Raw genomic sequence first — 13,108 nt, forward strand, 5'->3', positions numbered from 1 at the left:
ATAAACACTGCTGGTTTTTTTTTTAACGCTGGCAACTAACTTTTTAAATTCTGTGCAAACCAAACACACCACTCTTGCTGCCTCTTGGGCTACCGATCTCCAAGTTCCTTTCTAGTTTAAAATGTCTGTGGATCAAAATTAAGTTTCCTGTGTCTCAGTAGGTGGCCTCCTTACCAGGGGACTCTCCTCTGGCTTTTGAATCTTCCTATGTGAAATACTCATCAATAAAATGGGTCACTATGCACAATGGGGTGTCCCAAGAAGTGTATCATGTATCATGGTTACAAGTCCTTGGCATGTGTGGGTTATCGTTTTGGTCAGTAAAGTCGATTGGAGGTTTCTGAACAACAATTTCAGGCAGAGAAACCTGGTTGTTTTGAGGGGGTGGGGGGATGTTTGTTTATTTGATTTCCAGTTTGAGAGAACCCTGTAGTTTAAGCTGAATAGTACATGGATTCCTAAATACATTTACCATACAAAAGTTGAATGGCTTTGATGTAAGTAGGACTGGAGAAGTGGGAAGTGAATGACTGTAATTCATCTCCTGCCTTATCAACAGGCTTTTCTGTCCTGAGCAAACTCGGCTCCACAGAGCCTCCATCCAGGTTCAAAGGGAAAGGTTCAAGGGCTGGAGGAGGGAAAGCAGTGAGCTGAACATCTTCATTCCCTGCTCCTGAGTAACCACTGCTCTTACCCACTGTACTGAGCTTCTACTTAAGCTTTTGTTAGAAAAGGGGTTCAAGTGCTTTAAAGAAAGAAGTTAAAAAAACCCTGACCTAGATGAGGGTATCTAGAATACTCATTAATTTTTCAGATAACACTAATAGAAAAGTAACTGCACAAACAGAAAATACAAGCACCAATGAACAGTGAATACATGGATGGAAAAGAAAGTGGAATTCTGAGGCTATCCAACAAACCAAATCATACGTTATTGTTTATAACACAACTTCAACCTAGAGAAAGCCTAAGTAAAAGCATGGGGATGTAAGGTCCCTTGCAGCCTGCCCACTCACCTTCCGCGTGGAGCAACACTCCAGGCTAGATTTTAGTGTCTGTGAGAGTGAAAAGCATGCTTAGCAGTGAGGTTAAGTAAAGGTCTATAACATGAATCTTGAGGAAAGAGTAAAATAACCAAGATTATTCTTTCAAGATAAAAACACTATAAAAGATTGAATCTAAAAAGACAAAGGCTGCAGAAGCAGCCAAAGAAAAAAAAATAGGTAAATTGGACTATATCAAAATTTAAAACTTTTATGCATCCAACTTTTGTACTATCAACAAAGTGAAAAGGCAGCTCTTGGAATGAAACAAAATATTTGCGAATTATCTGTCTGACAAAGGGTTAATATCAAGAATATAAACAGAACTCCTACAACTCAACAACAAAACAAACAAACAACTCAATTTAAAAATGGGCAAAGGACTTGAATAGGAATTTCTTCCAAGAAAATATACAAATATCTAATAAGCGCATGAAGAGATGGCTTTACATCTCTAATATTAGGGAAATACAAATCAAAACCACAGTGAGACACCACTTCCCATTCGTCAGAATGGTTATTATCAAAAAAACGGAAAATAACTATTGCTGAAGATGCGGAGAAATCGGAACTCTTGTGCGCTGCTGGTGGGAATATAAAACAGTGCAACACTGTGGAGAGTAGTGTGGCAGTTCCTCAAAAAATTAAAAATAGGATTACTATCTGATCCAACAATTCCACTTTTGGATATATACCCAAAAGAATTGAAAGCAAGGATGTGAAAAGATATTTGCCCACCCACATTCATAGCAGTAGTATTCACAATAGCCAAAAGGAGGAAACAACCCAATTGTGCACCAACGCATGCATGGATAAAGAAAATGTGGTATACACCTAGCGTGAAGTATTATGCAACCTTAAAAAGGAAAGAAATTCTGACACATGCTACAACATGGATGAACCTTGAAGATAGTATGTGAAGTGAAATAAGCCAGTCACAAAAGGACAAATACTGTATATTACCTCACCTATACACGATACCTAGAAGAGTCAAATTCATAGAGACAGAAAGTAGAATGATAGTTGCCAGGGGCTGGGGGAAGGGAGGAAAGAGGAGTTATTGTTTAATGAGTACCGGGTTCCCATCTTACGAGATGAAAAAAGTCCTCGAAGTGGATAGTAGTGATGGTTGCACAACAGTGTGAATGCCACTGAAGTGTATACCTCTTTATAAAATGGTTAAAATGGTAAATTACATGTTATGTATATTTTACCACAATGTTTTCAAACATTTTTTAAAAACAAAGACTATAAAATCATGAAAGCATGTTAGCCCACATGCCAAGTGAGTTTCATGAGATGCCAGCCATACGGACTTAACGTATTTCTTCTTTACAATATCATCCCACTTCATTTGATAGACATGAGAACCTGTGATCCACCAGGGTGAACTCTGAGTGCACCTGCAATGGCAGGACTGGTCATAGGGACTGTGACTTAGGAAGGAAATCAATGGAAACATTAAAGAAAGCTTAGAAGGGCTGGTTGAACACAATGAGGTGAGCAGGAATACTGAAAACATTTCAGCCCAAAGGGATTTTAGTGAACCTGATGATTCTCGAACATTACTGGCAAGGCTACTTATAACAGACATCAAACTACTTATTATAACAGGGGAGATAAAAGTCAACTGGTACAGTTTGTGAGAATGAAGTCTTTAGACTACTAACAGGACAAAAGTGTAGACAGTAGGGACTGTTTATCAGACACTAAATGTAATACAGAGAGAAACTAAAGGATCTCATTCCAAAAACACATAAAATTGCCTCATGGATGCTGAAACAATCTTGCGGTTGGAGACAGCAATGATTTCACACATTTTACAATATTAGAAGGTCTGGCCCCCCTTCCTCTGGAAAAGTGAAGATGCTGATTTTTTTTTCATCCTCTCTGCTTCAGATGGATCTGAGAAACTCAGACGTGTTTGGCATGACGTGTACCACCATTAAATATGCTTAAAGGAGTTACAATATCAACGGATAATGAATAACGTAAAATTAACCATGAATAAAAGACAGACCAAATTTGATACTTCCACGAATTGAGAACTAAGAGCAAATTCACAGCAAGTAAGAGAAAGCTCCAACAAAGGAACCTGGAAAAAGCTCCAAAAGATTTAGTTATAACGTAAAAAAGAATTTTCAAGAAAACGTGTCAATTAAGCTTTTGGCAAGATTTAAGAGCAGAGGCAAAGCTCTCAAGTTCATGGTGGTGCTAGAGGATCCAATCCCCCTGCTGTGCCTGAGGTAGGCAGTGAGGGAAGAAGATAAAGACATGATGCTTCGTGGGAGCAGGAAGATACACAAAGAGCTGCCAATGAGCTCCATCAGCAAGTGGCCCCCCAGCCCACTGGCAGCACAATGGGAACCAGACACCTGCGCACAATGCCTGAAGCACACACCAGAAGGATGCTCTGCGTCCAGAGACATGCCAAGCTTCAGCGGCAAAGACCTCTCCAGGTGGGAAAAATGTAATTGACCTATGTGCTTTTCTTCTTTTCATTCCTCTTTTTATTGATGTCAGGTCACTGAATATTCATATCATAAAAGCTATGTTCCATTTCACAGAGATAGCCATTTCAGGGTTTGGGATTTAGACAAATGATCTACTTCACAACAACCATCCGTAAGACCCACATCACTTTACTTCTCAGTATTCAACCTTCCTAAATCCTCCCAGATGGCTACATTTTACCGAAAGACGTCTCTCCATTCACAGGAGCAGGGCTTCATGGGGGAGCAATTGTTCACACTTTCTGTGACTCGCCAACCACGTTTCTTGTGAGTAAAGGTCACCACGGCTTAATAACACTTTCTGTGTAGAATACGGAGAGGAACACAATTGCATTTTATAATCAGATCTACGTTTGTCCTTGTGACATAGCAACAGAGGAGAATAAAACATTCACTGACTGTCAAGCCTCGAAAGATGACTTTAAATCACCCAGCTTTCTGTTTCAGTGGCCTTTCTTATTGAAACATAATCAACTCATATTTGATGAAACAGACACAAGACTATGGGAAGAACAACGATTCCAAATGTGGAGAAGGTCTGGACTTCTTACTGTTTGTTATTTCAGTAATTTAAGCATTTTGAGATTCAGGTCTATGAAACTCCTTTCTAACCCAAGTCAAGGACTTGGTCTCTCTCCAAAGTTTTTTAAAGAAAACACGGATTGAAAGTCAATGCACATCAGTCATGTGGGGGAAAGGCGGCTTTTGTAGTGAGATATGGATCTAAATCTCAGCCTTATCACTTATTAGTTACATGACCTGACATTAGTGTCGTTACCTCTCTGAGCCTCAATTTTCTGTCTGTAACATGGTGCTGATAATGCTTACTTCTGCTGCTTGCTGAGGATATTAAATGGGGTAATGAATCAACATTACCTGGCACAGAGCCAGGGACAGGGCCAATGTTTTAAAAATTGAAGGTAAAAAGAGGTTAGGACATTTCTGGCTTCTATATGTGCTGAGGAGAAGGAAGAAGGTGGGGAGAGAAGGAAAGAAAAGAAGGAGTATCACAGCACAATGCACTGATACCCCTAAGATACGTCACTATCCTAACATCCTTTCTAACAGAAACACAGAATAGAATCGAAGACCCATCTTATGCAGCCAACTCATAAAGCAGGTATAGGACTCCCACCATAACATCAGGAGTCCAACGGGTTCCACTGTAATTAACTTGGATTTGTACTCAGACCATTCAGATGTGAGGATAAAATCATTTCTTAAATAAACTAAAGGGAACTTAAAGCTATCCCTCTACCCCCAGTCTCTACTGCAAGGGCTAAAGAATTTCCATATTCGTCTCCCTTTCCCACTCACTTCAGACATGCCATGTCCCACCAAGATGCAGTTATCCTACTTCCCTCTCTTCCGTCTCTGTTTGGGTGAAAAAAAAATCATCCATTCCTGTATTGGTTCAGTCTTTTGGACCATTTCTAACCGATTTTCTTCATATCTCATCACAGAATGATAACTTTAGGCAAGGCTTGAAGAGTAAACTGCAGCCAGCTAGCAAATTCAAAACAAGCCCAAGGTCAGCAGCACACCAGTGAGACCAGGGTTCATTACTTAAACGTTAGAATCATTTCACATGAAAATGAAAATGGTTAATCAGTTAATGAATCTGGCACGGCAGCATCCAGAGCGGCAGGGGAGGACAAAACACTGAATGAGTTCAGAAACCAAGGAGACATTATAAACAAAGAGGGCCATTGCCTACATGTCCCTGCTTCTCTCCTTAAGATCTGAATGTCCTTTGAATCCTAACATTTAAGAGTGCAACCCTTTCCAGCTCTGGGAGGCTTGAATGCCTCTAGTGAAATGCCAGCGTTAATGAGAGTCTAATATACCTTTCCACCTGCAGCACCTGTGCAGACAAATTGTACCAGGCTTCAGACAAGCTGAAAAGCCTCCGTGTGCTGTAGATGGAACAGCTGGTAGAGTCAGTGTTCATTTGCTGAATGGTTCCTGTAGTCCCAGCTTGAGCTGGATAGGAAACTCTACAAAGGTAGCTAACTCGGAGCTTCCACGCAAGAAACATCTGTCAACTAAACAACTTTGTGTGAGACGCCTGCCTTCTCGGCTGTGGCGAATGACGACAAAGACTGCCACCAGATAGACTGACAATGGTAGTCAACGCGTCCTTTCTGAAGTGACACAGCAAGACTCCATCGCCACTAGCTCCAGTTGTTAAACAACATCTGGCACAGAACCAGGGTCATTTACCCACCCCCCTCCTTGGAATAAAATGAACACTTGGTTATTCACAATGCATTTGGTCCCCTTCCATTGAGAGGTATTTTAGCTACCTATTTGTTCTATCTATTGAGTTTATTCTGCATCATTGTATCTACTCTACAAAGCCTGTAAGCATTATTATCCAAAAGAAAGATGAAAAACACCTTTTCAGGAACAGAGTGGTAGAAACCTTCAAACCACCCAACTAACTTCAAAGCATTATCTAACTCCCAGAATTACCCCAGTGGGTACAAGCACATACTATGGAGAGAGTGTATTTTTCAATAAAATATTCCCTTTGTGGGCTGAAACATGCCCTATCTTCTTATGAAATTATTAGTTCGTTATTAAAATGCTTCAATTGAACTATTTCTTGAGATCTGTTCCTCTGCTGACTCATACCCACTATCACTGATCCTAATCCCACCCTGTACCAGAGATTCTCAGTAAAAGGAAACGAGAAGATTGTACATACACAAAGCCTACGTTCACACCTTCTCTCCAAAACTAATACACCAATAAAGCCAATAAACCAGTTGAAAATCAACAAAGAGAAAAAGAGATCCTTCCATGCTCCATGCCCACCTGATCTCACATTGTCCTACTTCTACTCTCAGCTTTGTCTTCCATTTCTAGATCTTTTCCTACCTTTTGGGAAAATCTGAACTTATCTTCTGAATGAGAAAACTAAATGCCTTTAGTGAATACTCACCCCTACATCTTCCTTCACTACACAAACTTCACCATGCATTTTCAAGGCAAGCACCTTATCTGAGCTCCCCCTGACTCTCCACAATGAGGGAAGGGGACTGTCCAAAATTTCCCATCAGAATGAAGTTGGATGCAAACAAAGAGCCATCCGAACTTTAAGGCTAGAATAGGTTGTTCTGAATTTCACTCTTTGAGGAAAAGCATTTCTTTAAAGGATGGTCCTTTAAAATGTTAATCTATTGCCAATGTGCTTCAGCATCACTTTAGGGAAAATCAAATGACACTCTGTTTCCTATAGACACTTTACAGTCTACAAGCTGAGGTGATCAACGCTTGATATTCAGTACAACATGGTGGCCCAAAAGCTAATAAGAAGCTTATTATGAATGACTTCACAGCCTAAGACAGTAGCCTACAATTCCTTCCCATTACTGGTTCTGTCCTCCAAGTCTAATGAGTATTCCTGCACATAACTTTACACTTTGATTTTTTATCATTACCAAGCCATCAGACATGGATTAGGAGCAAAGTCAAAGTAATAGGAAGTTATATCCCAATATTATTTTTGAGCAACTAACAGTTCTCACTTGAATGAAGTGAATTTTATTTTACACCAAACTCAATGATATAGCTGTCGTCTGGAACTTCAGTGCTATACTCTACTTCCTGGAAGTTTAGCTCATTGGATTCCTGGATTTCAGCACAGAAACCCTGAGTTCCACTCTTCAGGCCTGCCATTGAGTTACTATGTAATCATGCCTAAGTCATTTTTTGATTTGTTTGCTTTTTCTCCATTGGTAAAATGGCAATAATCCAAATTCTCCAAGCCAGGGACCTCATTTTAGGATTTATTTTTAAGCTATGTTTCTAGAAGCCCTAAAATTCTGCATAGTTGTTTCAGGTGTTACATACAAATAATTTAGTCCAAATGTTTTATTTTTAGTGTATATTTTAACACTGTGGGAATATTCTAGGAGTCACTGACTCACAAGTGATATATATTAGGTTTTAACACATTTTGGTGAACCCCCTTGCAAGGCATGTCTGGTTAACTCATTCTTGTCTGCAAATCTCAGTGTAAGACTCCTACCAAATGTGTGTATATAAATGACCTTACTTTAAATATGTTATTTATTAGTAAGTGTGTAGATTGGCCCTGGTCATTTTTTTAAAACAGCAGTACCTGGTTTGCTCTCATTTCTAAAGATGTGTAATCAAGTCCTCATGTCTGTGAAAGCCTTTGTCAAAGCCTACATGCTAAACCAGTCCATATGGGGTATGTGCAGTACCTAGTCTTATCATGCAACCTTTGGGCAATGAGGCAAGATGGTGCTAGTGGTATAGTGAGAAACTGCTAGAGCCAGGTTACAAGGGCTGCTTGATTAATGGCAGATTTTGCAATCATGTTGGGGAATCATGCTGGATTTTCAGGGTGACAAACAATTTTCAGGATCATAAAGGGTTAGATGAGACACCATTCTGGGTTTCATGCAACTGGATAGGACCTCAGAGAATGGAAAATCCATGTTCCTTGAACATCGCACAGACTGGCCTATTGGTACAATTGGCTAAGTACATATCATCTAAGTTTATCACGGTAAACTGTCCCTTCTCTAAGATTTATATAATAAGAGAATTCCGTTTTCCCCTATCAGTAACCCACTTCTACAATAACATGCCCCTCCAATTTCTATACCATGTAAAATTCAGACTCATCTACCTGGAACCCAGTCTTATCACATAATAGTCAATTACTCAATAACTAATTTCTAACAGATAATGTTTTAATATTACTTAGTTATAAATCTTTTAGTACTTATTAGAAGTTTTGTGTGCTTCTTCCCTGACTTTGATGCTTATGATAAGAAATACAAGGGCTGGGCCTCCCTAGTGGCACAGTGGTTGAGAGTCCGCCTGCCGATGCAGGGGATACACATTCGTGCCCCGGTCTGGGATGATCCCATATGCCGCGGAGTGGCTGGGCCCGTGAGCCATGGCCGCTGGGCCTGTGCATCCGGAGCCTGTGCACCGCAACGGGGGAGGCCACAACAGTGAGAGGCCCGCATACCGCAAAAAAAAAAAAAAAAAAGAAATACAAGGGCTTCCCTGGTGGCGCAGTGGTTGAGAGTCCGCCTGCCGATGCAGGGGATGCGCACTTGTGCCCCGGTCTGGGAAGATCCCACATGCCGCAGAGCGGCTATGCCCGTGAGCCATGGCCGCTGAGCCTGCGCGTCCGGAGCCTGTGCTCCACAAAGGGAGAGGCCACAGCAGTGAGAGGCCCGCGTACCGAAAATATAAAAATGAAAAAAAAAATACAAGCAGTAGTTAGGCATTGTTGGTGATGCAATTTTGAAATGGGATTTCTTACTATACCTCCCATGGGTTTCTGGGTAAATAATAACTGCAGAGTGTCCTGAGAGCACACAGCAGTCCATTACCATTTTCAGCTACCTGCCTGTCACATCAGTATTTTCATAATATAGTTTATACTATGGAGTTCTAGAGAAAATTATATTTGTAAAAGGAATCAATCACTGGGGGGGAAAAAGTTTGAAAGCTGCTATTTTGACGATACAACTGCTGGCATCATTTGTAAATCAACCTGATAGATAAAACCAAAACATCCAACGTGTATTCCATGTTGTATTTTGTCTGAGTTATGAGTAGGCATACCCACTGAGAGGGAGACTGCTTACTTCAGCCCAACTCAAAACACAGATGGAACAGCTCTCCAAAATCAATTATGCAGTCAATGCATGAAAATAGAAAAAGTAAGTTTTGTGGGGAGACAGAAAATTTGGGTTTCATCTGAATCAGAAAGAACACACAGAGGTCTCATGATGATACTATCATGTCACTGATATTTATTATAAATATTGGATGCCTCTGGCCTGGTTGTATATTTATGATAAGGAATTAAACCAGTTGTTAAACGCCGAGCTGTGATTACACATGGGTTCTGGTCAGATTCAATCTTTTCTTTTCTTTTCTTTTTTAACATCTTTATTGGGTTATACTTACTTTAAAATGGTGTGTTAGTTCATGCTTTATTAAAAAGTGAATCAGCTATATATATACATATATCACCATATCTCCTCCCTCTTGTGTCTCCCTCCCACTCTCCCTATCCCACCCCTCTAGGTGGTAACAAAGCACCGAGCTGATCTCCCTGTGCTATGCGGCCGCTTCCCACTAGCTATCTATTTCACATTTGGTAGTGTATATATGTCCATGCCTCTCTCTCACTTCATCCCAGCTTACCCTTCCCACTCCCCGTGTCCTCAAGTCCATTCTCCACATCTGTGTCTTTATTCCTATCCTGCCCCTAGGTTCTTCAGAACCTTTTTTTTTTTAGATACCATATATACGTGTTAGCATAGGGTATTTATTTTTCTCTTTCAGACTTACTTCACGCTGTATAGCAGTCTCTAGCTCCATTCACCTCACTACAAATAACTCAATTTTGTTTCTTTTTATGGCTGAGTAATATTCCATTGTATATATGTGCCACATCTTCTTTATCCATTCATCTATCGATGGACACATAGATTGCTTCCATACCCTGGCTGTTGTAAATAGAGTTGCAATGAACATTGTGGCACATGACTCTTTTTGAATTATGGTTTTCTCAGGGTATATGCCCAGTAGTGGGATTGCTGAGTCGTATGGTAGCTCTATTTTTAGTTTTTTAAGGAACCTCCATACTGACCTCCATAGTGGCTGTATCAATTTACATTCCCAACAACAGTGCAAGAGGCTTCCCTTTTCTCCACAGCCTCTGCAGCATTTACGGTTTGTAGATTTTTTGATGATGGCCATCCTGAGTGGTGTGAGGTGATACCTCATTGTAGCTTTGATTTGCATTTCTCTAATGATTAGTGATGTTGAGCATTCTTTCATGTGTTTCTGGGCAATCTCTATATCTTCTTTGGAGAAATGTCTATTTAGGCCTTCTGCCCATTTTTGGATTGGGTTCTTTGTTTTTTTGATATTGAGTTGCATGAGATGTTTGTGAATTTTGGAGATTGATCCTTTGTCAGTTGCTTCGTTTGCAAATATTTTCTCCCATTCTGAGGGTGGTCTTTTCATCTTGTTTAGGGTTTCTTTTGATGTGCAAAAGCTTTTACGTTTCATTAGGTCCCATTTGTTTATTTTTATTTCCATTTCTCTAGGAGGTGGGTCAAAAAGGATCTTGCTGTGATTTATGTCATAGGCTGTTCTGCCTATGTTTTCCTTGAAGAGTTTTATAGTGTCTGGCTGTATATTTAGGTCATTAATCCATTTTGACTTTCTTTTTCGTATGGTGTTAGGGACTGTTCTAATTTCATTCTTTAACATGTAGCTGTCCAGTTTTCTCAGCACCACTTATAGAAGAGGCTGTCTTTTTTCCATTGTGTATTCTTGCCTCCTTTCTCAAAAATAAGGTGACCATATGTGCGTGGCTTTATCTCCGGGCTTTCTGTCCTGTTCCACTGATCTATATTTCTGTTTTTGTGCCAGTACCATACTGTCTTGATTACTGTAGCTTTGTAGTATAGTATGAAGTCTGGGAGCCTGATTCCTCCAGCTCGTTTTTCTTTCTCAACATTGCTTTGGCTATTCAGGGTCTTTTGTGTTTCCATACAAATTGTGAAAATGTTTGTTCTAGTTCTGTGAAAAATGCCATTGCTAGTTTGATGGGAATTGCACTGAATCTGTCGATTGCTTTGGGTCGTATAGTCATTTTCACAATGTTGATTCTTCCAATCCAAGAACATGGTATTCCTCTCCATCTATTTGAATCATCTTTAATTTCTTTCATCAGTGTCTTACACTTTTCTGCATACAGGTCTTTTGTCTCCTTAGGTAGCTTTATTCCTAGGTATTTTATTCTTTTTGTTGCCATGGTAAATGGGAGTGTTTCCTTCATTGCTCTTTCAGATTTTTCATCATTAGTGTACAGGAATGCAAGAGGTTTCTGCCCATTTTGTATCCTGCTACTTTACCAAATTCATTGATTAGCTCTAGTAGGTTTCTGGTAGCATCTTTAGGATTCTCTATGTAAAGTAGCATGTCATCTGCAAACAGTGACAGCTTTACTTCTTTTCCAATTTGGATTCCTTTTATTTCTTTTTCTCCTCTGATTGCTGCGGCTAAAACTTCCAAAACTATGTTGAATAATAGTGGTGAGAGTGGACAACCTTGTCTTGTTCCTGATCTTAGAGGAAAGGGTTTCAGTTTCTCACCATTGAGAACGATGTTAGCTATGGGTTTGTCATACATGGCCTTTATTATACTGAGGTAAGTTCCCTCTATGCCTAGTTTCTGGATGCTTTTTATCATAAATGGGTGTTGAATTTTGTCAAAAGCTTTTTCTGCATCTCTTGAGATGATCATATTGTTTTGCTCCTTCAATTTGTTAATATGATTTATCACAATGATTGATTTGTGTATATTGAAGAATCCTTGCATCCTGGGATAAACCCCACTTGATCGTGGTGTATGATCCTTTTAATGTGCTGCTGGATTCTGTTTGCTAGTATTTTGTTGAGGATTTTTTCATCTCTGTTCATCAATGATATTGGCCTGTAGTTTTCTATCAATGTGACATATTTTTCTGGTTTTGGTATCAGGGTGATGGTGGCCTTGTAGAATGAGTTTGGGAGTGTTGCTCCTTCTGCTACATTTTGGAAGAGTTTGAGAAGGAGACGTGTTAGCTCTTCTCTAAATGTTTGACAGAAGTTGCCTGTGAAGCCGTCTGGTCCTGGGCTTTTGTTTCTTGGAAGATTTTTAATCACAGTCTCAATTTCAGCACTTGTGATTGGTCTGTTTATATTTTCTATTCCTTCCTGGTTCGGTCTCGGAAGGTTATGCTTTTCTAATAATTTGTCCATTTCTTCCAGGTTGTCCATTTTATTGGCATAGAGTTGCTTGTAGTCATCTCTCACGATCCTTTGTATTTCTGCAGTGTCAGTTGTTACTTCTTCTTCATTTCTAACTGTTGATTTGCATCTTCTCCCTTTTTTTCCTGATGAGTCTGACTAATGGTTTATCAATTTGGCTTCTCTTCTCAAAGAACCAGCTTTTAGTTTTATTGATCTTTGCTACTGTTTCCTTCATTTCTTTTTTGTTTATTTCTGATGTGATCTTAATGATTTCTTTCCTTTTGCTAACTTTGGGGCTTTTTTGTTTTTCTTTCTCTAATTGCTTTAGGTGTAAGGTTAGGTTGTTTATTTGAGATTTTTCCTGTTTCTTGAGGTAGGATTGTATCGCTATAAACTTCCCTCTTAGAACTGCAGTTGCTGCATCCCATAGGTTTTGGGTCATCATGTTTTCATTTCACATAACTGATGTGTCTTAGATGCTTAACATGAAAACAAATATTCTAAAATCAGCAGTGTCCTTTTGCTTTTTGTATCACTTCTATATTATATCATTATTTAAACAATACTGTAGCCAATTAATGTGCATAGGGAAAAATGAATCGACCATAAAGAAAGCTTAAGTTTTTCTAGTATTTAATATCTTTTCATAGAAGGCAACTTGACAACTGTTTTCTCTCAAGAAAATGACTTCCTATGGGTTCTCCCAGAATCAAACCCAGTCATAAACATTCCAGTTCAAATA

This window comes from Mesoplodon mirus (genome assembly GCF_964341445.2).
Source record: "Mesoplodon mirus genome assembly, chromosome: 10".
Classification (NCBI taxonomy): Eukaryota; Metazoa; Chordata; class Mammalia; order Artiodactyla; family Ziphiidae; genus Mesoplodon; species Mesoplodon mirus.